The sequence below is a fragment of the Macaca thibetana genome, chromosome 1, assembly GCF_024542745.1.
Source record: "Macaca thibetana thibetana isolate TM-01 chromosome 1, ASM2454274v1, whole genome shotgun sequence".
In the NCBI taxonomy this organism is placed as follows: Eukaryota; Metazoa; Chordata; class Mammalia; order Primates; family Cercopithecidae; genus Macaca; species Macaca thibetana.
Window position 1 is genome coordinate 159,031,331 of NC_065578.1, and position 26,712 is coordinate 159,058,042.

General features: G+C 52.2%; 1 protein-coding gene across 3 annotated transcripts in view; it reads right to left on the minus strand.

Moving 5' to 3' along the window:
• SOX13 (SRY-box transcription factor 13) overlaps positions 1-17,645 on the minus strand; it is a 55,484-nt gene extending 37,839 nt beyond the window's left edge. For 2 of the 3 annotated variants that reach the window (XM_050763549.1, XM_050763540.1), the window contains exon 1: positions 17,029-17,645. The gene's annotated coding sequence lies outside the window, so the exon portion shown is untranslated. The remainder of the gene's footprint in view (positions 1-17,028) is intronic. The other variant, XM_050763559.1, reaches the window with a different exon arrangement.
• Between the last annotated feature and the right edge of the window lie 9,067 nt (positions 17,646-26,712).

Consider the following 26,712-nt stretch of genomic DNA (forward strand, 5'->3'; position numbering starts at 1 on the left):
TGTGGAGGATAATAATAGTTCAAACCTCACAGCTGGAAACTAGGCCCATGATCTCCCTGCCTAACACCCTCTCTCCCCGACTGCCCAACACACACATTCTCTGTGCTGGCTCTTCCTAGAGTCCCACCAGAGCTTCTTATCCTTCCAGTGAATCTGCCCTTCAACAACCATCCAATGGCACCCAGCTTGGAGATGTGGCTGGGATGCAAAAAATCACTACTGAAGGGTTCACTCTCCTCTAAGCAGCCTGGGCTCTCACCAGAGGCCCAGCCATAAGGCAGAGGCCCCGGGGGCTTCAGGCACCACCATCCTGGTCGGACAGAGTTCCTCCTACTAGAGTTCCCTGCTGTCTGGCACCATGGCCCTCTGCGCAATGCTGGCCCCTTGAAGACTAGATGATGTAGCTACGTCTAGTCAAAGCCACAGTTGGGAAGAGAATGAGGGAAAATGGGAAGAATGAGACCAACTTACGTGACAAGTGGATGGAGGTAAGGGACGCACCTCCAGGAATGGGGACCAGTGATGAGCCCTGGGCAATGTGGAGGCCAGCTCAGTGGAGGGGGTGCCACAGGTGTTGCCCCTGCCCTCTCTTCCGGGACCCCCTGCACCCACACAGCCCTGGTGCCCGCAGGGCTCTATCTACTGCCCTGATCTCACAGCCGCCAAGTGAAATTCCACCAGCTCAGCACTTTTGCAGAGAGGGGGTTGTTTTGCTTTTGCACCATTCTTTCCACAGGGTGGCCGCCTTGCCTGCTACCCCTCTTCCAGGGTCCCCTCACACAGCTGCTCCCCTGTTACTCGGAGCGATCTCCCCAGGCCCCACTGCCTCAAGAAACTACGATTTTGTTCCAAGCATCACTGCCCTGACCTCATTTCACACAGAGAAATCTGGAGCCTGAGGCCCGGCGGGCATGAGAGTGGGAGGGAAGCCCATTCACCCTGCTCCCCAGGGCTGTCTGGGCTCGCATGGGAATGCCATGCCGTCTAGAGGAGCGCCTCCCCACGCAGGGCTGGGCTCAAAATGCCCTGTGCTAAAACCGTCCTCTAGCACAGGCCAAGACACCACACACTCAGTCATAAAATTGTTGATCTGCTCCTCTTTCCTGTCCAGCCTCTTCCCCACCCCACCCCCATGCATCTTCCCCCAACACTGGAGAACAGAATGTGCTTGGCTGGAGACCCGGATGTAATAAATTGCTAGTAACAGAGACTCAATCTGAAAAACAAATTAATACAAGGCCTAGCTCTTCCTTTCTGCTCCTCTCATTCTCAACACTGTTTCCTGCAAGGCCAAGCAGAGAAAGAAATGCCTCCCTGGTCACAGTCGCTGAGAGGGAAATCAATTCCTCCCACCCTCGGGACCACCAGAGGCTCCCCTCAACCCACCAGCATCTCCCTTCATGAGCTCAAAAGCCAGGTCCTGAGAAGCCTGCATGGTATGTATTTGTCTGAACTCTAATTGAGCTTTTGCTTCACATTTAATGGGCACCTGCTGAGTGCCAGGCATGGTGCCCTGATCCCTGACTAGGCGAGGTGGTGGCCGCTGGGGTGGGGTGAGGAGGGGAGGCTGGGCCTGTGCATCCAGCTCTCTGTGCTAAGCCCAGAGAGGTCAGGTCTGATCTCATCTGATCAGACCAGTTCGACAGCAGGAACGACCCCTACCCCACACTGACTGTTCCCAGTCGCCTACCCCTCTGTCCAGGAGTGGGGGTAATGGAACAAGAGTAAGAAGACACAGACAGGCACAAAAAGGCAGAACTAGCCATCTCTGGAAAGAACAAGAGTAAAAGGCAAATCTGAATGTGCCTGGGGATAGATTATAAAATGATGTTTAGCGTACTGGTTATATGCAAATGGCATGTAAATATGGACAAAGCCCCTGGAAAAATCTGAGTGTCCCCGCTGCTCTTTCTGCCTCGCTCTGTTTCTTACTTGGGCAGTTTCCAAGGCTCCAAAGGGAGTCATCTGACCACCTGGCCAGGAGAACCCAGAGTAGTGTCCCCAGCCTAATCGACCAGCATCCCCTTTACACCAATGCCTCTCCTTGGTGTCAGCCCACCTTGTGGCTATCTGAGAAACATGACCTCAGGGGAAGAAGAGAAAACAAGGCTAAGTCCAGAGCCAAGGTGGGAAGTGAGGGAGGAGAAAGTAAATGAGGGCCCTATAAGCACACATCCTTCCAGATCCAGTCTCAGCATGGTTCCCTGTGACTGTCAGGAGACCCAGTGGGCTCCAGACATTGCTCGATGCCCCGGCCCTTCCCATCACCAGTTCCCCAAAACCAATGGCAAGACACTAGGGCAGGAGGCCAGGGGACTCTAAAGCAAGATCTCAGTGTGGGTTGTCACTTGTTCTGAACATACTGCATAGACCAGCCTCATCCCTGCAGATCCACAGCCAGGTGGGACTCTGGAAGCCCCACCACCTAGATGGTTCCCAATTCCCTTATCTGCCAAATTTGAGGATTAGATGCTCCCTGCCCTTCCAAACTAGAAGGTTTTATGAGGTACCCCTGAGACAAGCCCCACATAAGCATCCCGTGCGGGGCTGTGGGAAAGTGTCTGACTCTACATCCGAGCTTTTAAACTGCAGCAAAAACTGCCAGTGTGGTTGTCATCACCCTCATCTAACTCCATTTCCAGCGAACCAGAATTCTTATTTTATATCAAGAGGACTCAAAATGCTCCCTTCCCAAGTTGCTGATGGGGGAAGTGAGGCTCCAAGTGGCTAAGTGGCAGCCCTGAGGGTATATAGGCCATTAGCAGTAGAAGCTAGACCAGGGCCTGTGTGCCCTCAGGGCTGTCAGTCAGCGGTAGAAGCACCGGCCCCAGCACCCCCCCCCCGGAAACACCAGCACAGCCAGAAAGGGGAGATGTCAGGGAGCCCCCATAAGAAAAGGTGGGACAGAAGGCCCTACCGCCTCATGCGCAGGGAGCAGCCCCTGGGAAACTACAGGAAGGTCCTGGAACAGACAGTTGCAGCCACCATGGAGTCAGGCTCCCTCCTCTTCAGTCCAGTAGGGTCCAGCTGGTGCCCCTGGGAAGGCGGGCACCTGACCCCTCTGTATAAGGCAAGCAGTCCTAGGCCTCTCAGCCTGACTTATCTACCCAGGTGATGGGCAGCCTGGCCCTTTTGCATCTGCAGAAGTCATGGAAGGAAGGAGAAAGACCATTGTCTCCTTGTTACAGATCTAGAGACCAAGGCCCAGACAGGCTTCGGACATGCGCCAGATCACAGAGGGACCTAAATAGCTACCATTAACTGTGCACCCAGCACACATCTTTCTCTAACCGGTACCATCAGCCTGCCACAAGGGAGAACCATTATCCCATTTTATGGATAAAGAAAACATGGCTCAAAGATATTAGAAATTAAATGGCTCCACATCTGGTAGGCTGCACAGGCCCTCCACACCTGGCCCAGGCCACCCCTCCAGCTGTGCTCACAACCATATACTTCAGGCACACACTCAATACTTTCACACTTCACATGGTGTCTCTGCCTGGAAGGCACTTCCTACATTCTTTCTTTCTTTCTTCCTTTTTGAGACAGAGTCTCACTCTGTCACCCAGGCTGGAGTAGCTGAGACTACAGGCGCCCGTCACCACGCCCGGCTAATTTTGTTTTTGTATTTTTAGTAGAGACGGGGTTTCACCGTGTTAGCCAGGATGGTCTCAATCTCCTGACCTCGTGATCTGCCTGCCTCGGCCTCCCAAAGTGCTGGGATTACAGGCGTGAGCCACCATGCCTGGCTCTTTTTTTTTTTTTTTTAACATGCACTTTCTGCTTTTGTAATTCCCACATTCTTGACCAGCAAACTCTTATATCTCACTCAAAACTCGGCCTAGATGTCCTTTATAAGTCCCTTCCAAACAATCTTAGAAGAGTTCATTATTTCTCCAGGGCATCCTAGAGACCTTGGACATCACTGGTGTCTAGTACTTAACCAACCTGCCATTATTTGTTTACCTCTCTACCCGCCAGGCTCTGACTAGATTTGAGTCCTTAATATGCTCTCAGGAAGAGGGACAATAACAGGCATCTTTTAAATGGTCCTTACTATATGTCAGGCACTGTTTTACATCCTTTCTCTATACTTTACGTCTTTACATTTCACCATCACAATAGCCCCATGAGCCTGCGGCAGGTACAGTTGTTATCATCTCTATGGTTAGGTTAGATTACTTACCCAAGATCACACAGACAGCCTGGCTCCAGAAGCTGCCTGTCTGTCTATACTGGTACTGTATTATTCTCCATGTCCTCCCCAGTTCCTAGTGCAGTGGCTGGCACACAGTAGGTGCTCTGTAAAGGTCTGCTTTAGAAATAGGTGAGCAGGAAGGAGGGTTGCCACACCCCGGCCACCTCCTGCCCTAAATCTCACCTGGAATCCCTTAGGTCTCACCCTAGCTTCCATCACTCCTGACGTTCACCACATCTTTCTTCCCCAAAGCTCCAGATGCTTTCCCATCTCCCATCCATTTCACGTTTGGGTGTCCCAGGGGGAAGAGATCTTGCTGTCTTTCCAGCAAGGAAACTGAGACACACAGAGACCTCAGAGCTAGTGGATTCGCTCAGAGGCAGATTTCCTGCCTCTCGGGCTAATGCGCCCCACCCCACATGGTCCGGTCTCACCTCTGTCTCAAGCAAGAACAACAAACCCTGAGAGGCAGGGGGTGAATCTGGAAGACAGCACCCCCTTGCTGACCAGGTCACTGATCTCTGGGCGGGGTCTGAGAGGAGGGAGGAGGGGGGCGGCTCCCTGGGGCCAGGAAGGAGGAGACAAGAGGCCCTTTGTGTCTACAGAGCTCCTGAGACACCTGTTCTCGCCTCCTGCCTGCCTGTGGCCTCCCTCCCGGCCCAGCCTGTGTGCGGCCTTGTTTATCCTGCAGCCCTGGCAGCTAGGCCCAGCCTGCTCCCAGCGTGGGGCTCCAGCAGCCCCTGCCAGCACCTGCCTGGTCCTGGCAGCCCTGGAGGCTGCTGGCCAAGCACAATCACCCTGCTGTTGACACAGTTGTTGATTTTCGGGAGGGTAGGGAGGGACAGGAGGAGAGAGGCAGCAAAGGCATTTAATGCCAGCCTGGCTAATTTGCAGTTGGCCCTAGCAATCCTGCACCCCCCACAGCTGCCTGCGAGAGGCTTGGGGTTTCAATCCCCCAGCAGCTTGGGCCACACACCACACAGTGCCCAAGTCCCGCTTGAACCCACAGCACCACACCACAGGCAGCCCCCATCCCCAGGGCCCCCATAGGCAGGGCCCCCATGTATGTTAGTGCACACCAAAACCCTCCTCCCCTGTGCTGGCACACACAACTTGTAGCTGAATAAGGCCCCTGAGCTCTGGGAGCCCCTGGCCACCTTGTCTTCAAATGCCCAGTACTCACTCTCCCCGCAAAGTCATAGTGTGCCCGGGTCCTTGGTGAGGAATAGGACCATCTGATATGCCCTTAGAGGCCCAGGTGGGGCCGCTGGGAGATGTGGAGGGGACCTGCGCTTATGACCTTCTCCTCCCTCTGACCTGTTCTCTCCCCCCACCCTCCAGGTCTTTATGTTATGTCTTTCAGGGAACTTTCCCTGGTTGCCCAAATCTGGTGTGGGCGCTCCCGAAGCATCCTGCCCTGTCCCTCCCTCCCCTCGGTTTGTCAGTACTGGTATCAGTTACTTACTTCACTTTCTCAAAGCTGTGTAAGGGCTGTGCTGGCCTCATGGTCTTTCAGCCCCAGCCCAGGGTGGCCCGGCATAGCCACAAGGCAGGTGCTCCCTACATACCTGCCTCAGGGACGGAGGACTGGAGAAGGCCCCTACAGGCCCCAACATCCACTCCATCTCCACCCCAAGTTCCTGCTTTTCAATCACCTCTTGGATTAGTAAGGCCCCGTGGCTGCTTAAAAGGCCAATGTGCTTCTGGAGTTACCTGTTAATCTGTCCATGCACCTAGATTGGTAAAGCTAACTAGCCAAGCTATCTCCTTAGAGATCAAGGAGCACGGATCCTGAAGGGCAAGGAATGGATGAATTTAGATGGTGGGAGGTGGAGAGAGAAGGCAGGGATATAAAGAAGACCCTGCGAGTTGAGGAACAGAAGAAGGGCCTGGGGCAGGGGTTGCTATCAGGTGAGGCAGAAACTTCCCCTCTTCCCCATGTGCCTCCTTTCAGTCTTACGTGCCCCATCTGAGAGCTCCTAAACCCCATCAGTCGTGGCTTCGCAGTCAGGAGGTCCCTTACACCTGTGGCCAATTGGCCCAAGAGGGCTCAGGCTCAATAAAGGGTGTCAACGGTCCAACAGACCCTCTCTAAACTGCCAAACACACCAACACTCACACACAACCCCCCTTCCCACACACACACACACACACACACAAAAAAAAAATTCTGGTTCTCCAAACTTCAAGTTAATCAGTGCCCAGAAAAGGGCAACACAGATAGCCAAAATCGGTCCCAAATGGAGAGTGCCACCATGGTGAGGAGTATGGATCTAAGGTCAGGTGAACCCAGTAGAAGAAAAGGGGAATTTACATTACGAAAACCAAAGGTTCCTGATGCTTTCAGCCAGTTCCAACAGGCCGTTGTGTACAGTTGTACAGACTGCATTGCACAACTCTAAGACAGGCCCATTCACCTAGACTTGTACACCCATTTCAAGGATTCTCTGGCCGAGAGCAGTCAAGTCCATCCCTTGTCTACCTCAGATATGAAAGAGAAAGCCCTCTTGCTACCCACCTCTACCTAAGTCAAGATTTGACACAGGTCCCCTTCCTCTGTTCTCTGACCCTGTTTCCTGTTCTGGTCCCTAGGAGTTTACTGACTAAGGTACCTTACCCAACTAAGAGGAGAGGCCTCCTCTCCCTGCCCCACCAGCCCCAGTTAGGGAGCCCACCATTGAGTCTTTCTCAACCACTCTTCTCTTCCTCAGCTCCTTGCCCTGGCCAGACACTGCCATATTAAGTGCTCCTGGGCAAGGGGGATGGCTGGGGTTCCATGATTGCCCTGGAAACCAAGTTGATAGCAAAAGGAGGGAAGGGGGTGATAGCCTACTACTGGCCCTCCCCAGATATACTGGGATTAAAACCCCAACCTGCTTGGGGCACCGGAAGCTGTGGGGCTGTTCTGCTTCTTCCTTTTTCTTCCATTCTACTCTCCCTTCCTTCTTGACATCTGTCTAATGTCCCCACTGTCTCCCTGGAGTTCTCAGAGGCCCCGCCTGGTTCCCATGGGTGGGAAGAGGCTGGTCGGGGTCTCAAGAGCACAGGCCCCTGCCTGTCTGCACACATAAACACATACACCACACCTGGCCCTCCACACACACACTCATCACACTCACAGCTACACACATCACACTCAGTCCTCCACAAACGCACACACACCTGGCCCTCCACACACACACACACACACACACACCACTCACATTGCAATCACACACACATCACACTTAGCCACCTCTCCCCACCACATACACACACCCCACCAGCAGCCGAGAAACAAGGAGCCACACAAGCCTGAGAAATGGCAGGGACTGAAGGGGCCACTCCCTCTGCTTTCAAGAGCACCCTATTCAAGCCCCACTGCCCTCACCCCACCTGCCTGAGTGCCGGCTGTAGCTGCACACAGGCTTCCTTCCACCCCTCCTCATTACCTTTTATTCCCCCTTCTTTCCCCACCCTACCCCACCCTCCTGGAACAGGCCCGAACCAAAACCTCACAGGGATGGTTGAGTGACTTCAGACTCCAGTAGGGCTGGAGGGTGGGGAGAGGTTGTTCGCGTGAGGGTGAGGGACCTCACACCCCGCACAGGCTGAGGGCTAAGACAGAAAATCCTCCTCACCCTCCACTCTGAGGAATGCCGGGTCCTGCCTTGTGTGGCCAGGCAAGAGTTAATGCTTTTAAGTCAGTGTGAAGGCAGCTCACGCCAAGGCTCCCCTCCCTGTCTGGCCTTTCCTAGGCCCCAGGGCCAAAGCAGGAGGCCCCATGAGTCCCGGGCAACCCCCCCACCCCTGCCCCCAGAGCCCGCCAGGGGGTCCATGGGGCCCACTCAGTTGTCATCGTGAAAGGGCATCAGCCCAGTCTGACACATTTCCACAACCACTCCTCCTGCCAGATCCCTCTTAGCACTGGTCAAGCCGTGCCTCCTCTTGGTCTTCCGTGGAAACAAACACGATGACATTTCTGTTTCACTATCTGGCAATATTAGATGTATTTTAAATCCTTTTCATCCTGATGACAAAGGTGCTACACATTGTTGTATTACTTTTAGAGACTACAGAAATAAGAAAATGAATATGAGCCACGATCTTTGAAAAAAAAAAAAAGAAGTCATGGCCAGGCACGGTGGCTCACGCCTGTAATCCCAGCACTTTGGGAGGCCAAGGCGGGCGGATCACCTGAGGTCCGGAATTCGAGACCAGCCTGACCAACACAGAGAAATCCCGTCTCTATTAAAAATACAAAAAATTAGCTGGGCATGGTAGCGCATGCCTGTAATCCCAGCTACTCCGGAGGCTGAGGCAGGAGAATCGCTTGAACCTGGGAGGTGGAGGTTGCTGTGAGCCGAGATGGCCCTATTGCACACACCAGCCTGGCCAACAAGAGCAAAACTCCGTTTCAAAAAAAAAAAAAGAGGCCAACAAAGAATATTGACCACCCCCAGCTACAGGAGCTGGAGTTAGAGCTGCTCTGCCTGCTGCACCTCCTCTAACTCAGCACCTGTCCCGCATGCTGGACTTACAAGAAAACCTTCAAATCGCTAGTCCTGGACCCCCACAGCACCTGCCTTTCTCTGCACCAACTCAGCACAGGACCTGAGTCTGCATCGGGGCACCATCAGCCATACCTGGGAGCAGGCCCTGCCCCCAGATTCCTCACCCCCTTTGTTGGGGGATGGGAGGGGGCGGGACCAAGGTCCTCTGGGAACTAGTTCTCACCCCATCTTGTTCCACAGGCTGCACATTCCATTCTCAGTCAAGCAGGGGGCGGGGACTGGGGGAGGTAAGGCAGAGGGGAGGAGAACAGTCTGGCCTCCTCTGGGGCGGATCCCCCAGGGAGCTCTGGGCTTGGCAGGCAGGGATTAGGACCAAAACCACCAGAGCGGGAGGGGAGCCAGGAGGGCTCCTGCCCAGTCTGTGGCCCCTTCTCTCTCCTCTCAAGCCAAAACACTGACACCCTAGCTTGGACATGTCCCCGGAAGACACAGGGGGACAATGTCGGGGGGTAACACTAATACCCTTCCCCCCAACCCTGCCCCAATCCCTGGGGCAGTTTATGGGGCTTCATGCCAAGGCTATTTAAATGCTAAGGCCACCATCGCGGGGAGAGTGGAGGGAACTGAATTCCAAATTTGATGACTTCCCAGTGTCAGACTTCCTGTAACCAAAAGGGTGTGGGTATCAAAAGCTATTTGGGAAGAAAGGTGGCAGCTGGAGATACTGTCCCCACTTCTAACTTCTTTTCCTCTACTGTGCCATACACATTCCTTTCCCCAAAAAAAACACCCCTGGCTGAAGCCCTCAACATGTGGGTACAGATCTCGGGACGTCTCCTAGCGTGGCACATCCTGTGTACACTCAGCACTCTGAGATACCAGGCCACACACACAACACATCCTGGGGCTTTGGTTTGCCCATGGATGACCTCAGGAGGAGGCAGAGGAAACCTCAGCCACTTCCTCCTCACCTCACAGCCTCTAGGAGGTCTGACCACTGCTGCTGTTCCATCTGAGACCATTGAGATCCTCCCTGACAGCACCACAATGTGCTCCTGCCAGGAGTGAGCAGGGAGGCAGGCCTCAGGGCCTCCTTCACAAAAGACGCAGTCCATGGAAGGAGAGGGGTCTTCCAAAAGCAAGAAGGACCTCCTGCCACCCACTAAGGCAGGAGAGCCGCCTGGAGTAGCAGGTTGTAGCTACAAGGTTCTATGCTGTGAGGCCAGGCTTGGTGGTTCTCACCTGTAATCCCAGCACTTTGAGAGGCTGAGGTGGGCGGATCACCTGAGGTCAGGAGTTTGAGATCAGCCGTGGCCAACACAGTGAAACCCCATCTCTCCTAAAAATACAAAAATTAGCCAGGCATGGTGGCGCACGCCTGTAATCTCAGCTACTCAGGAGACGGAGGCAGAATTGCTTGAATCCAGAAGGCGGAGTTTTGCAGTGAGCCAAGATTGCACCACTGCACTCAGGCCTGGGAGGCAGGGCAAGACTCTGTCTCAAAAAAAAAATAAAAATAAAAATAAAAGGTTCTATGCTGTGGACTACACAGACTGGGCAGATTTTTTTTTTTTTTTTTTTTTTTTTTTTTTTTTTTTTTTTTTGGGACAGAGTCTTGCTCTGACACCCAGGCTGAAGTGCAGTGGTGGAGTGATCTAGGCTCCAGGTTCACACCATTCTTCTGCCTCCGCCTCCCCAGCAGCTGGGACTACAGGTGCACACCGCCACACCCGGCTACTTTTCTTGTATTTTTAGTAGAGACAGGGTTCCACCGTGTTAGCCAGAATGGTCTCGATCTCCTGACCTCGTGATCCGCCCACCTCAGTCTCCCAAAGTGCTGGGATTACAGGCGCGAGCCACTGCGCCTGGCTCAGAAATCTTTTCCTAGGGGAGCTGCAAAGGCTTCACCATCTTGGGGCTTTAAGTTGGGTCCATGGCATACAAGTGCTCTTAGGAGGGAACTACCATATCACTGCTCCTCCGAGAAAGTATTTACATTTTTTAAAGAGCAGTCACTCTTGATCAGAGAAGCTGACGGAGGTCGGAGGAACCCTGCTGAGCTGGCCTGCAGCAATCTTTGAACCAAGTCTTCCCAAGAACTAAGGAAAGGCCAGTCAAAAGGCAGGCAGTCACCGAGGCAAAGACCACCATCCAGAGCATGCCTTCCTGCTTCGGGGCAGGGAGCTGACAGGAGAGAGAAAGCAATCCTCCATGGGTCTAGTTCCCCATCTGGTAAAAGGCATTGTGATGGCCTCCCTGGCTGACACATCCGGGTTCCAGAAAGGGGACTAGCAAAGGGTGAGGACCGCAACGAGTTCAGGCAGGAGCGAGCCCTCTTAAGCAAACACTGAGCACAAAAATAACTCCCATTCAAAGCACGATTTACTGTGTGCCTGGCCGGCCCTCCCAGCACAGAGCCCTTTTCAAACACTCAGCTTCACCCCTGAATGTGGCTGGGGGAGGGGGCTCAGGAGCACAGCTGCATTTGAATTCCACTTTTTCCGGTGGTGTCAGCTTCCTGGAGACTTACCCAGGGGAGCTGCCCAATAAGGACCAATCTCAAAGCACCCCCAGAGAGGAGAAAACCTTTGTAGAATCCAGTGTCAGCCTCTCAAGGGCAAGGACACCTAGATCCCTTGGTGGAATAGGCCTAGCTCAACCAACACTTGTCTGGTAATAGCAAACCCCAGCTTACTATTCGTGGAGCGCTGTTGCTATAGACATCATCAGCCATTAGCCTCCCAACAGTTCCAAGAGGAAGGTATTGGCCGGGGGCGGTGGCTTGCGTCTGTAATCCCAGCACTTTGGGAGGCCGAGGTGGGCAGATCACCTGAGGTCAGGAGTCCAAGACCAGCCTGGCCAACATGGCAAAACCTCGTCTCTACTAAAAATACAAAAATTAGCCGGGCGTCATGGCACGTGCCTGTAGTCCCAGCAACTCAGGAGGCTGAGGCAGGAGAATCACTTGAACCTGGGAGGCGGAGGTTGCAGTGAGCTGAGATTACACACTGCATGATGAGTGAGACTCTGTTGCCAAAAAAAAAAAAAAAAACATTAGCCGGACGTGGTGGTGGGTGCCTGTAATCCCAGCTACTCAAGAGGCTGAGGCAGAAGAATCACTTGAACCTGGGAGGCAGAGGTTGCAGTGAGCTGAGATCGCGCCATTTGCACTCCAGCCCAGGCAACAAAATCGAAATTCCATCTCCAAAAAAAAAAAAAAAGGAAGGTATTATCACTGTTACCGTCCCATTTCACAGGAGGGAAAACAGAGGCTCGGAGATGTTATGGGACAAATATTTCTCCTGACCCTAAATCCTTCTCACTGTGGATGTGTTTTCCTAAGTCTACCAATTACCACAGTAGCAAAATGTCCACTATGGGACTCTCCCACCAGAAGGAATGACGGGGATAAGGGTGCAGGTGGAACGTGGGGTATTTTCCAGAGCCGAGGCAGCACTGAACATCATCCATGACTGACCCTGGCACTCTTGATCACAAAATCTGAGTTGGAGGTGGAAAGCCCTCCCCAAGCAAGTCTAATCCAAGTCATCAAGTCAGCCTCCTAACTTGCCTGATTCCATCCTTGCTCTCCTTGAAGCTCTTCACTACTTAGCAGCCAAAGTGATCTCTCTGTTGTACATATTTTTCACTTATGAAAGTAATTTGGCCGGGTGCTGTGGCTCACACCTAGAATCCCAGCACTTTGGGAGGCCGAGGATGGTGGGATCATTTGAGGTCAGGAGTTCCAGACCAGCCAAACCAACATAGTGAAATACTGTCTCTACTAAAAATACAAAAAAATTAGCCAGGTGTGGTGGCACACACCTGTAGTCCCAGCTACTCAGGAGGCTGAGGCAGGAGAATCACTTGAACTCGGCAGGTGGAGGTTGCAGTGAGCCAAGATCACACCACTGCACTCCAGCCTGGGCGACAGAGTGAGAGTCCATCTCAAAACAAACAAATAAACAAGCAAACAAATAAAAATAATTCATGACCATTGTAGAAAAGTAAAAAAACAAATGGGAGATAAGGAAATTAAAACCATCCATATGTCTAGGATCCAGAGCTAACCTCTTGTAAATATTCTGATGCATCCTCCCAGATTCCGTCCATGCGTGTGTGCACGATGGCCATGTGTACACTTGCAATTCTCTGTACAAGACTAAGACTGTACTCTGCAGTTTTATATCCTGATTTTGTCACTTCTTATGTAATTTTCCAGGTTATAAACTGCTATTAACCACGTTTTGGGGAGGTTTTGGGGTATGGTTTGTATACCCACCCGGTACTAAATTCAGAAAGGACGAAAGGGTCTACAGAAAAAACAATCTTTTCTCCATCCCATCCCTCAGCCACCATTTCCCTCCCTTGGGGCAACTAGTCCCAAATAATCTTTTAAAATCATGGAGCAGATCATGTCACTCCCCTACTTAAAACTCTCTGATGGCTTGCCATCACCCTGCAATAAAATCCAGGCTCCTAATCAGTCTTACTCTCTGGCTCTCCTCTGATTTCTCTGATTTCTCCAGTCTCTCCTCTCCAGCCACATAGCTGTTGCCCCCGTTCTGGCCTTAGGGGGTTTCATTTGCTATTCCCTCTGCCTGCAATCCCCCATCTCCAGGTCTTTATGCAGCTGGCTCCTCACCCTTCAAGGCCTGGGCTGAGCTGTCCTCTCCCCCAGGTGGCCTTCACTGGCCTCCCAATCTAGGGCCACCACTGCCTGACCTACATATGTTTTCTATCACATCACCCTGTGGTATTTCTTTCACATTGCATGTCATAGTCTGATAGTCTTGGTTACTTAAAATTATTTACTGTCTGTCTCCCCACAATAGAAAGACGCCTCTTTGAAGGCAGGCACGCTGCCTGTCTTGTTCTCCCCTGTTATCCCACTGCATAGCACAGGCCCTGGCACATAGCAGGTGGTCAACAATTTCTGTTGAAGGAGTGAATGGGGTGACTGCAGTGTCAGTTGTCATAACTAAAAACTGCCAATTGCAGGATCGCCAACACGAAGAAGCAACCTTCTGGCCATCCCCCACGTGGAGGTTGGAGGGTCTGAGAAAGGAAGACAGGAGCCTGTTGTCCAAGGCAGTGTGGCTGGACAGCAGCACCCTGTTCTTCCTCCTGGTTCCTCAGCTCACCCCTTACCTCTGCTATGCATTTGCAGAATCCCAAATCAGACAAGGAACTTGTGACAAACCCAAATTCCTAGAAAATCCTCCAACTGCAAGTGGAAAGTTGGAGGTGACACTTTTGCCCCTCACCCCAAATCCCACATCCAGTCTACCCAGGCAGCTGTGCTATTCCATGTTTCCAAGTGAGTCCAGCAGCAGGAGACACAGACGCTACCCAGGGAGCAGGGCTCCTCCTGGGACAGTCCCAGCCCATCCCACCTGATTCTTCCCCTGGGCCCCTGACACTTGGGCTCTTCTCTTTTTTTTTTTTTTTTTTTTTTTTTTTTTTTGAGGCGGAGTCTCGCTTTGTCGCCCAGGCTGGAGTGCAGTGGCGCGATCTCGGCTCACTGCAAGCTCCGCCTCCCGGGTTCCCGCCATTCTCCTGCCTCAGCCTCCCGAGTAGCTGGGACTACAGGCGCCGCCACCACGCCCGGCTAATTTTTTTGTATTTTTAGTGGAGACGGGGTTTCACCGTGTCAGCCAGGATGGTCTCGATCTCCTGACCTCGTGATCCGCCCGTCTCAGCCTCCCAAAGTGCTGGGATTACAGGCTTGAGCCACCGCGCCCGGCCTCTTGGGCTCTTCTCTCTAGAAATTCACCCAGCCCCAGAGACACAAATGCACATCCAATCCTGATCCAGCAGCCCAGGCTGAGGATGCTCAAGGGACACCCTTTTGGAGACACTTCCTTCCTGGGACCTGATTTCCATGGAGAGAACACTGCAGTTGAGCCAAGATTGATTTTTAAGAATGAGGAAGGGAGGGAATGAAATGCTTTCACAAAAATTGTGAAGGGAGGGAGAAAGGAAGGAAACAAGAAAAAGAAAAAAGACTCAAGAAGATGGCAGTAGACAAGGAATAAGAAGGATAAGTTTGATCTGAGGGGCTGGAATCAGGAAAGGGTGGGAGAGAGTACAAGATCTCCTCGTCTCCAGAAGTGGGCGATATTATAATCGATTCGTTGAGCACAAACGCCAAGTGCTCTTCTGGGCTCTGTTAAATAATAATGGCAATAACAGCTAATATTTATCTAGCACTTATTATGTACCAGGCACTGTTCTCAGTTTCACTTTATTAAGGCTTTTAATCCTCAAGTCAACCCCTTGAAGCGTTCATATTAACCCTATTTTGTGGCTGAGGAAACTGAGGCACAGAGGTTAAGTTAAATTGCCCACAGCCACACCGCCAGGGGCATCCGGGATCTAACTCCAGCTCCAGGACTCTTAACCACTAGGCTATATTTGGCCCTCAATGATCCAGGTAGGTGGGTCCCTACCCTCCTGGAGATCATGCCTTCCAAACCAGTATCTCCCAAACGATCACGACATGCCAGTTTCAAAGATGGCTGCTTACTCTACCCATTTCGCATGCGGGAAAGTCCGAACCCACGCTGCCCATCGATGGGGAACTGGAATCCAAATGTGCTGAATCCCAGCATCTTGCGAGGTGCTTTCTAATGAAGCACAGTAGAAACAGGGGTCAGCCTCAGGCCCTGACTCCCGACTGCGCCGAGGCGCGGATTACGGAGTCGGGGAGCCTGGGAGCCGGGGAGCCGGAGAAAAGGAGCTAGCGGGCTGGCGCCGCGTCGGACGGGTCCGAAAACAGAACCGCGGAAGGCAGGGAGACCGCCCCAAGCCCAGGGCAGAGAGCAGAGGGCAGAGAGCGGCCTGGATCGACGGAGAGTGCCGCCCGGCCAGAACCAAGCTTGCCTCCCAGGACTGCGAAACGAACAGACTTATGCACCCATCTTTGAAACCGGCATGTCGTGATCGTTTGGGGGATACCGGTTTGGAAGGCATGAACTCCGGGAAGTAGGGACCCACCTACTTGGACTACTGAGAGCCAAGTACAGCCTAGTGGTCAAGAGCCAGCAGCATCGTCTCTGGCCGTCTTTGGCCAGACCCCTTCGCCAGCGCCAGCGCCAGCGCCGAGGCGTCCTGCCCGGAAATTCCCAGAGAGTCAAAGCAAACTTCCCAGGAAAACTCTTCGGCTTCCTCCAAGCCTCTGTCACCGTGGCGGCTGCCAAGAGCGCCAGCGGAGTCTTTGCAGCTGCCGCGGGCCCTCCAGGGCGGGAGCCGCCGCTCCAGCGTTCGGGGTCCTCCCGGAAAGGTCCAGGGCTGAAGTTCAAAATTCACTTCCCGCCCAGGCCCGGCTCACTGCCCCGCCCGGTACTCTCCGGCAACCCCCACGTCTCTTGCCTTCTCCAGCTCCAGTTAGTCCTGGAGCGCCTCCAGCCTGAAGACCCATGCGGGCAGCTGGGCGAATCCCGCGGGCGATCCCTGCGCGCCTGGGGACTGGAAGCAGCCAGAGCAGGCGCACACACACAACCTTGTGTGTGCGTGTGTGTTTACGTACGGAACGCGCGGGGTGGGAAAACAATGGCGAGCCGCTGGGAACTGAGTGACTACCCGCTCCGCATCTCCCTACCCCTAGGCGCGATCAGCGTTTGCAGCGGAATCGGGATGAAAAGGCTCACCTACGATATCCCAGGGCGGGAGGTGTGGGTAGTAAAAAGCAGCCTGGGGTGGGGGTGGGGGTGGGACGGGAGCAGCCGGAGCAGAAAACAAACAGGATGCGGCGCCAGTCTGGTCCGCTGGGGAACGACCCTGAAACCGCGGCAAGGGGCGCGCGTCTGTCCCCCAGCACCCCACGCAACCATGGCGGAGGAGCTCTGCGCCTCGTCGCAGGCACCTGAGCCCCACGCAGGACGCGCGCAGGTCGCCTCGGCTTCCCACTGAGAAATCCTTGAACTAGGCGCATAGTCGGGCTAATGAGAAAGACCTAGTCCTCTGCGGTCGGCGAGGAGCGGGTTGAGGGTGCACCCTAAGCTCGACCCGCGTGGTGAACGCGCGCGCGCGCGCGCGCGCACACACACACACACACACACAAACACACACACACACACAGCCACGCACTGCCTTACAGGCTGCCACCCCTTTCCACAAGGACCCAAGTCGGCCAGGGAGGAGCCGCCTCTGCCCAGGGTTGTTGGGGGTAGGTGAGGGTCCGTCCCTCCTCGAAAAACTTTGCACGGGGTGGAAACTCGCAGGGAAGAGAGCCGGTGGGTGCCCAGAAACGTAGGGGCGCAAGTGTCAAACTTCAGCGGGCTGGGGAGATGGGCGCGACGGCGCGATCATGGCGCGGAGGGGTGCACTTACTACTCAGCCAGGCGCGGGGCTCGGGGCTCGGGGCTCGCGGCTCCGCGCTCCTGCTCCAACTCCGTGCGGTCCTCGCGGCTGGCAGCCTACGCTTCCCGCTCACATGCCCCCGCGACGCCGCGGGCGGGCCGGGTTGGTGAGGCTGGGCTGGGAGGGGGCACGCCCCCCGCCGTCGGCCGGGGAGTCGCTGCGGACCCACGGCCACCCTGGGTCCGCGCCCCACGGGGGGCCGCCGTCCCGGGCGGCGAGCTTGGTTCCGGCCGGGCGGCGCCCTCTCCACCGAGCCAGGCCGCTCTCTGCCCTCTGCCCTCTGCCCTGGGTTTGCGGCCGTCTCCCTGCCTTCCGCGGTCCTGCTCCGCCACTAGTCCGACGCGCAGCCGGCCGGCCCGCCCTGCTCTCCGGCTCTCCGGCTCTCCGGCTCCACGCTCAGCGCCTCGGCTTGGTTCCGAGTCAGGGCCTACGAGGCTGACCGCTGAGCTCTGGGCTCAGACCCGGGCTCGCCGGTTCTGGACCCGGGTTCCAGGACCCGTGCTCACACAGTTCAATTCCAAGCCGGGACTGGAGCAGGGCGCTCGCTGCTCGCCGCTGCGAGGCTACTGGACAGCCTAGAGGAGAAAGAGGGAGGGAGACTGAGAGCGCGCAGGGGGAGGGGGGAGGAGGGAGGGAGGGAGGGTGGGGACATGCAGAAGAAGGGAGGGACAGAGAGTTTCCTCCTCCTCCCTGCAGCCGGGTCCATCCAGGCATCAACAGCTGGAAACCTCTGTTGGAAAGGAGAAAGCTTAAGGTTTCCGGGCGGCGGTGGAGGGTGGAGGTGGAGTGAGGGGGTGTAGAGAAGAGAAGAAAGAAGGATTCTGCCCGCTCCCACTGCCCAGGTATGCAGATCGCTACAGAGAATCTTCACTCCTTGAAGCTAGACCTAAGAAGTTACTGGTCCAACTCCAAGCCTCCTAGCCCCTCCAGACAGATAGCCTGAACTCGGGGTTTTTAAATAACCCATTTCTCTGGGAACCTGATCTCGACCGGGCGCGGTGGCTCACGCCTGTAATCCCAGCAATTTGGGAGGCCGAGGCGGGCGGATCACTAGGTCAGGAGATCGAGACAATCCTGGCTAATATGGTGAAACCCCGTCTCTACTAAAAATACAAAAAATTAGCCGGGCGTGATGGCACGCGCCTGTAACACCCGTACTCGGAAGGCTAAGGCAGGAGAATCGCTTGAACCCGGGAGTCAGAGGTTGCAGTGAGCCAAGATCGCGCCATTGCACTCCAGCCTGGGCGACAGAGCGAGACTCGGCTCAAAAAACAAACAAACAAACAAACAAACAAACAAACAAAAAACCTGATCTCACCTGTAGCTAGATGGATTCCTGATATCTCCAACCACTCCCTAATCCTATCATTTGCAGCCTCTCATATAAATCTCTTATTTTCTCCTGTCCCATTATATGGGAGGGTGGGGGAGAATGCAGAGTTGGTTTCGGTTCATTCAACATATTTATCAAATGTCCACATGTGACCGGGCGCGGTGGCTCATGCCTTTAATCCCAGCACTTTGGGAGGCCAAGGCAGGGTATCACCTGAGGTTAGGAGTTCGAGACCAGCCTGGTGAAACCCCCCTCTACTAAAAATACAAAAATTAGCCGGGTGTGGTGGTGCATGCCTGTAACTCCAACTACTGGAGAGGCTGAGGCAGAAGAATTGCTTGAACCTGGGAGGCGGAGGTTGCAGTGAGTGGAGAACGCACCACCGCACTCCAGCCTGGGCGACAGAGTGAGACTCCATCTCCAAAAAAAAAAAAACATCTACATATGCTTGGCTTACCTGAGTGCTGGGGACACGAAGACAAATGAGACAGTGTCCTTCCCTTTCTGGATTCTGATTTTGTAAAGGAATGGGTGAATATACCATTGCAGTGAAGTGGAGAGGGCTAAGATAGGGCAGGCAAATGGGCACAGGGCCACCAAAGACACTGGGGTATGGGGACTGGAACCAGAGTCTTCTTGGGGGAGGTGGCATCTGAAATGGGTCTTGGAAGGACCTGTGGGTGTAGGGCAGATTAAAAGAGTGACAATCATGGACCTACTATGATTCATGGCCAGTGTGTTCAAAGGTGGTGGTCAGCAAGGCTCTCAAGGCCTTCTAAGGACTCATCCTTGCCCACTGCTTTGCCTGGCTAACTCCTTTCATCTTTTAGGTCTCAGCCTAGACATCAACTTTCCCTGAAGCCTTTCTTGATGGCCATATCTGGGCCAGGTGCCCCATCTGTGGGCTCTGGAAAAATCCCCACTTGTAGATAATATGGTAACCATTCATTTGTCTGTCTGCCCTGCTGGACTGTAAGCTCCGCAAGGGCAGGGATGTATCTCTCCAGTGTGCCTAGCCAGGGATTGAGAAAGAGCATAAATACTTATTGATGAATACTTGTTGATGGAAGGAAATGGGGAGCCACTGAAGGATTCTAAGCAAGGCCTCAGATGCCATCAATCTAGCTGGAGATAGGAAGGAGGCCAGTGACCAGACAATAACAGTGACCAGGGTAAAAATGATGCAGGCCTGAGCTAAACTGGGAGTAGGAGGAATGGAAAGGAGAAAACAGGTGGGTGTAAGAGAGTGGGAGAAGCCAACATTAAGGGCCTGATGTTTGGGATAACTATGGATGAAGCCATCCTAGAAACCATGAAAGGGTTACCCAAGTTGCCAGATGTAGTGGCTCATGCATGTAATCCCAGCACTTTGGAAGTCCGAGGCAGGCGGATCACCTGAGGTCAGGAGTTTGAAACCAGTCTGACCAACATGGAGAAACCCAGTCTCTACTAAAAATACAAAATTAGCCGGGCGTGGTGGTGCATGCCTGTAATCCCAGCTAATCGGGAGGCTGAGGCAGGAGAATTGCTTGAACCCCAGGAGGCAGAGGTTAAGGTGAGCTAAGATCGCGCCACTGCACTCCAGCCTGGGCAACAAGAGCGAAACTCCGTCTCAAAAAAAAAAAAAAAAAGAAAAGGTTACCCAAGTGCCACCAAGACTTTCCTCCTCCCAGACAACATGCCTGTGTTTTCCATGTATCTGGTTGTTTTTCTCTGGCCCCTGATCATCTTCACGGAGGCAGCTTGACCGTGGGTCCCTCCCTGTAGCTGTCCTTAGTAACAGCAGATTGAGAGAGGAAGAGCAAAGATCATGCCTTCCAAACACTGCCACCAAATTAAGGTATAAAGTGTCTCCCTACTGGGTCTTAGACACAATACTATTTTCCTATATGATATCTACTTGTACCTTATCCCAATTCTGTAAGGTTGGTGTCATCCCCATTTTATTTTATTTTTTAATTTAATTTAACTCCATCTCTTTGCAAGTCCCTGAGTACCTGGAATCCCATTCTAGAGATGAGAAAAATGAAGCTCCAGTTAGTGGTAAGAGGAAGTTATCTGATTGAAGATTCTAGATTTTCTCTACTACCTCACCATTTCCCAGGAACAACTATCAAATGTACACGATTTAACTCAGTCAGCCTCTCCTTGAAACACTCACTTCATGAGTCCACAAGTCTCCTGAGTCCTCCCACCTCACTGGCTGCTCTTTCCCAGCCACCCTTGTTTATGTTCCCTCCTCCATTCTGGTCTCCAGGTGGGCATTCCCTGTGGGCTCTCTCCTGCACCCCATTTTCCTCCTACCACCTCTCCCTAGGTAAAATTTTGTCCTTTTCCATAGCTTTAAGTACCAACTATGTGGTGATGATTCTCCAAATTATTTAATATCCAAGACTATTATCCAACCACACACTTGATGTTTCTACTCAAGGGCCTCACAGGCATTGTAACCATAATGGGCCCACTGCCTGAGGGCCTGCAAGTCAATACACCAACTACCAGGGTTGCAACAGAAAAAAAATTTTAAACGCAAGGCTGAACAAGGAAAGGAGAGAAAACCTCAATTCTGCTTCTCCAAAGAGTTGGGGGCTAGGGATTTTAAGGGGTCTGGAGTGGGCCGAGGTATGGGGATCACTGTGGATGAGTTGAAGAGTACGGAGAGTCAGGGAGATGAAGAAACTGCATTCTCATGCTGATTACTGTCCTCTGTGAGGGTCTTCCAACTGGTGGCATCAGCCATTCTGCTGGAACTCAAGAGCTAAAAACATCTTAAGCAAATCTTAAACAAAAGCCTTATGATTCCAACGTCAGTGATCCTATCTATAGGAACAATGGGGATGCAAATCTATTCTTCAACAAAAGCCTTATGATTCTAACATCAGAAGTCCTATCTATAGGAACAATGGGGATGTAAATGGTCAGTATCTGGACTTTTAGCAACAAGGAAGTGCGTCAAAGTGCAACCTAATTAATGCTTTTTCTTTCTTTCTTTCTTTTTTGAGACAGGATCTTGCTCTGTCACCCAGGCTGGAGTGTACTGGTGAAGTCACGGCTCACTGCAGTCTCAACCTCCTGGGTTCAAGGGATCCTTCCACCTCAGCCTCCCAAGTAGCTGGGACTACATATACAGGCATGAGCCACCCTGCCTGGCTTATTGTTTTTCTTTTTGTGTAGAGACAAGGTCGCGCTATGTTGCCCAGGCTAATCTCAAATTCCTGGGCTCAAGTGATCCTCTCACCTTGGCCTCCCAGAGTACTGGGATTACAGGTGTGAGCCACCGCACTTGCTCATTAAGGTTAAATTATAACTGTATTTCTGTCCAGAACCTAGCGTGTAATACTTGCTAACCCTGTGAGGATGGCTTCCACATCCTAACCCTAACATTGAACCTTTAACCATCATCCCCAACCCAGTACCATCTTCTTTCCCATCCAGTAAATGGCATCACCACTTACCTAATGGCTCAAGTCAAAAACCTAGCCATCATTTATGATTGTTTTTTGCTCATCTAATCAATTTAGTGAGTCATTGGCCTATCTCCAAAAATATATCCCAATCCATCCATTCCTCTGTCTTTACCACCCCACCCTAGTCCAGGCCACCATTACCTACCGCTCAGATAGACTACAACAGTCTCACCTGCAGTGACATCATTTCACTGAGGCTGCTTATATCTGCATGACTATAATATTTGTTCCAGAAATTTCTTCCCCAGGAAGGTAAGAATGTAAACCAGTAAATAACTTCATTATTTCCTTCAGGAACTTCCTGAAAATCAATTTATCTGAACAATAGACTGCTCAAACAGCCCTCTTCTTGGAACAACAGTTTGCTTAACTGGGCAAACTAGTAGCTTATCAAACAATTGTTTATTCTTCAAGACCCTCCCTTCACCATGTCCTCCAATCCTAAACTGTTACAAATTTTGCCAAATCCCAATCAGATCCCCATATTGAAAGATCTGCCTTGAACTAGACTTCAAATCCTATAAAAATCTTTACACCTGGAAAGTTCTTCCCCAAACCCTCCTCTTCCTAAAGTGGGCACCTTTTCACCCTCTTGTCTCTTCTCATCTCCCCCTTTCCTGCCATATAAAATCATCCTCTACCCCATCCCACCTTTATTCTGTTTCTCAGTCCTGTTTGCTTCCTTCATAGCACTTACCACAGTTGCACTTATTTTATCTTTTTTCTTTTTTTTTTTTTTTTTTTTTTTTTTTTTTTTTGAGACGAAGTCTCGCTCTATCGCCCAGGCTGGAGTGCCGTGGCCGGATCTCAGCTCACTGCAAGTTCCGCCTCCCGGATTTACGCCATTCTCCTGCCTCAGCCTCTCGAGTAGCTGGGACTACAGGCACCCGCCACCTCGCCCGGCTAGTTTTTTGTATTTTTTAGTAGAGACGGGGTTTCACTGTGTTAGCCAGGATGGTCTTGATCTCCTGACCTCGTGATCCGCCCGTCTCGGCCTCCCAAAGTGCTGGGATTACAGGCTTGAGCCACCGCACCCGGCCTTATCTGTTTTCTTGTATTTTTCTTTTTTTTTTTTTTTTTTTTGGTGACAGAGTTTCTCTCTGTCACTCTGGCTGGAGTGCAGTGGTGCGATCTCTATTCACCACAACCTCCGCTTCCTGGGCTCAAGCAATTCTCCTGCCTTAGCCTCCTGAGTAGCTGGTATTATAGGCGCACGCCACTACCGCCTGGCTAATTTTTTGTACTTTTAGTAAAGACGGAGTTTCACCATGTTGGCCGGGCTGGTCTTAAACTCCTGGCCTCAAATGATTCACCCACCTCGGCCTCCCAAAGTGCTGGGATTACAGGCGTAAGCCACCGTGCCTGGCTTCTTGTATTTTTCCTGCTTCCCTTTAGACTGTAGGCTCTGTGAGGGGGGACCTTGTCTGCTCTAGTCTCCGTTTAATGTCCAGAATACCTGCTGAAGGAAAGACTCTGCTTGGCTTCCGGGAGTGGGGGCTCCGAGGGCTCCCCTCTGATTTGTGTGTGGCCATAGCCTGAAACACAGGTGGGGGTTGCGGTACCCAGATGTGCTGGGTTTCTGATTTTGCCTTTAACCTCCAAGGTTAGAGACAAGGTGTAAAATGCAAATGCCCTTGGGAGAGATAATAAAATAATTAAATTCACAAAATAGTGTGAATTACTTTCCTCAAGCACCAGAGTGAAAGCTCTGAGAGAAAAAGCAAGAGCCCACGGGTTGACAACAGGAAGAAGCATAGTGAAATCCTGGTCTCACTGCTCTGCTTCAAGACGGTCCTGCCTGTTCCCTCACCCACCCCCACCTAACCCAGGGCCATTTTCCCTGCAAAGCTTAGAAACAGGGTGCTTGTAGGTCGGGTCAGTCACGTCAGGATAGGCCCAGCCTCATGAGGTTTGTCTGGTACCAACTCTTCATCCTTCTGTCTGAGCAAGTGCTTTTCCACATCTCTATAGCTAGAGATGTGAGTCAGAGGTGCCCCACTCAGGGGATCTTGCACCATGGCACAGCCCGTGGGGCTTCTTCTCAGAGGCAAGCACTGCCTTCAGGCTGACCTGAGGTGGGCTTCTACCCACTTCTACTTGGGCTTTTCTAGGGAGTCACACTCAGGTATGGAGCCCATCAAGAAAGTAACAGATTAAGTCACAGCTGTTTCATTTGCCTATCAGAATCTGACAGTACAAGATCTGGAAGGAATCGGCCTTCCAGAACCATCTCCTCTAGCTCCCTCTTTGTGCAATAGAGAAGACTGAGGCACAAGGAGGAGGGATAGTTCACTCCAGCCTGCACACTACACACGGGACTCCCTGAAGCTATCAGCCGCTCTGTGAAGACCGGGACAGTTCCTTTCACAGATGAGGAAAAAGACACTCAGAGAGGGGAGGGAAATTTCCCAAGACCACGCAGTGAAGGGGCACCATCGGACATCTGAACCCAGGTTTTCTGGTCCTCAGATCCATGCTTTGTCCAGCATACCATGCTGCCTTGCTGCTTTTGGGATTTTCTGGTCCTTGGAATCTGAAACATATAATTAACAGCAGCTGAGTAGTATTCCGTACCCTAGATTCTAGCCTAGACCCTAGAAGTAGAAGCAGCTCTCTGCTTTCCATATGCCAGTCAGCCTCCTGTTTCTTGAGTGGCAGACTTTCTCCCAAGGACAGAGGACCCAACCCATACCACCACTCCTTAACATGCAGGCACAGAAACATGCAGGGACCCCACTCAGTGTGTGGGTTCAGCTAATGTTGGTGACTTGAGTCCTTTTTACACATACACACACACACACAGACACACACACGCACACTTCTAGAGCTTTTCCACTCCATCTTCATGTGTTCAGCTGCCACAGGAAATGAGCTTGGGAAGAGGGCTGGAGTAGTCATTCTCACCTGCAGGGCTAGTGCACACTCTCTGTGAATGTAATTATCTGGAGTCCTAAGTGTAGGGCCAACAATCAGGCCTCATGTCTTCCTGATCTACTTGGAATGGGGGCAATGCAAAGACAGGGCCACTTCCCCCTGCGAGGACGCCCACATGCGTGCGAATACGCACAATAGTGGTTTTTTTTTCATTCTCTTCTGTCTCTTCCCACAGAGAGGGGCCACTGGGCCCCACCAGAAAAGGCAGGTGATTGAGGGAGGGAGGAAAAGACATGCGGAAGGTGCTTCCCTCCCAGAAGTCTGCGCCATTTAGAAAATCCTGAGGCCGTCTCCTCAGTCTCTTTTCCTCCCCATAGCTACCACCTGGCTCACAGTGTCCCACACTCACCCCCAAACTTTTTTTAAAGCCCTATTTCCTGCCTTGAGGAGACCTAGATCCCCATCCTGGGAGGGACTGGCGACAATGAACAAAGGCACCATGGAGTAAAGACAATTAACAATCCAGAAAAGAGGGGAAAGAGAGGCTTTGTTCTGGTATCCATGGCAACAGGGGCGGGGGAGAGGGGAGGATGAAGGAGGAGGAGGAAGAGAAGGGGCATCCAGAGAGGCTGATACTTTCACTTTCCTTTCATCCCTCCCCTCTCCGCCCCTTTGGGTTTCTGCCAGGGATCCCAAAGGAAACAGGGCTGGGACAGGCCAAGTCTGAAGGCTAGAGATTAGAGGTGGGCAACTCCAAGATTCATGCTTTAGTTGAGAACTCACTGAGGAGTTAAGGCTAGACAGGAAGCTCTGGGGACTGAATCAAAGGTATTTGAGCTCTTCCTCCTCTTTTTCCAAAAGGCTTACCTTGTGCCCAAGAACTGTACCCAAAGATTAAGTGTCTGCCCTGGATGGACACCTCACGGTCAAAAAACTTGGTCACTTCTGCATCCCTTCTCATTAGGATGTGGTGAAAAGTGAAGACAGGACTGTCTACACAGCTTGCAGGATCCGGTACAAAATAAAATGTTCCAAAATTAGTCCATGCGCGGTGGCTCACACCTGTAATCTCAGCACTTTGGGAGGTTGAGATGGGTGGATCACTTGAGGCCAGGAGTTCAAGACCAGCTGGCCAACATGGTGAAACCCCATCTCTACTAAAAATACAAAAATTACCCTGGCATAGTGGCATACACCTGTAGTCCCAGCAACTTGGGAGGCTGAGGAGAAGAATCACTTGAACCCAAGAGGTGGAGATTGTGCCACTGCACTCCAGCCTGGGCGACAGCGACCCGTGAGACCCTGTCTCAAAAAAAGAAGCAAGAAGGAAGGTAGGAAGGAAGGAAGGAAGGAAGGAGAGAAAGAGAAAAGTAAGGAAGAAAGAAAGATAAAAAAAGAGAAGAAAGAAAAGAAAAAAGAAAAGAGGGAGGGAAGGAGGGAAGGAAGGAAGGAAGGAAGAAGAGAAAGAAAGAGAAAAGAAAGAAATGAAGAAAGAAAGATGAAAGAGAAAGAAAGAAAGAAAAAGAAAGAAAGAAAGAAAGGGAAAGAAAGAAAAGAGAAGAGAAAGGGAAGGAGGGAAGGAAGGAAGGAAGGAAGGGAAAAGAAGGAAATGTTCCAAAATTGTTAAGAATTTCAAGATGGCAAAAGCAGAGCACCAAGTGCAGGGCCCTCTGAGCACAGTGTACAGGTTGCACATCCATAAAGCCAGCCCTGTCAGGAGGAGCTTGGGGCTGGGCTCTGTCTGCCTGCTCAATGTGTGTGTGCGTGCGTGTGTGTGTGTGTGAGAGAGAGAGAGAGACCTCTCCACTGCACACATTTCTGAGTGTGCGCTATGGTCTAGATGATGGTGTCCCCTCAAATTCATGTGTTGAAACTTAATCCCCACTGGGATCCCATTAAGATGTGAGACCTTAGAGGGGTGATTAGGTCATGAAAGCGGACTCCTCATGAATGAGATTAGTGCCCTTATGAAAGAGGCTT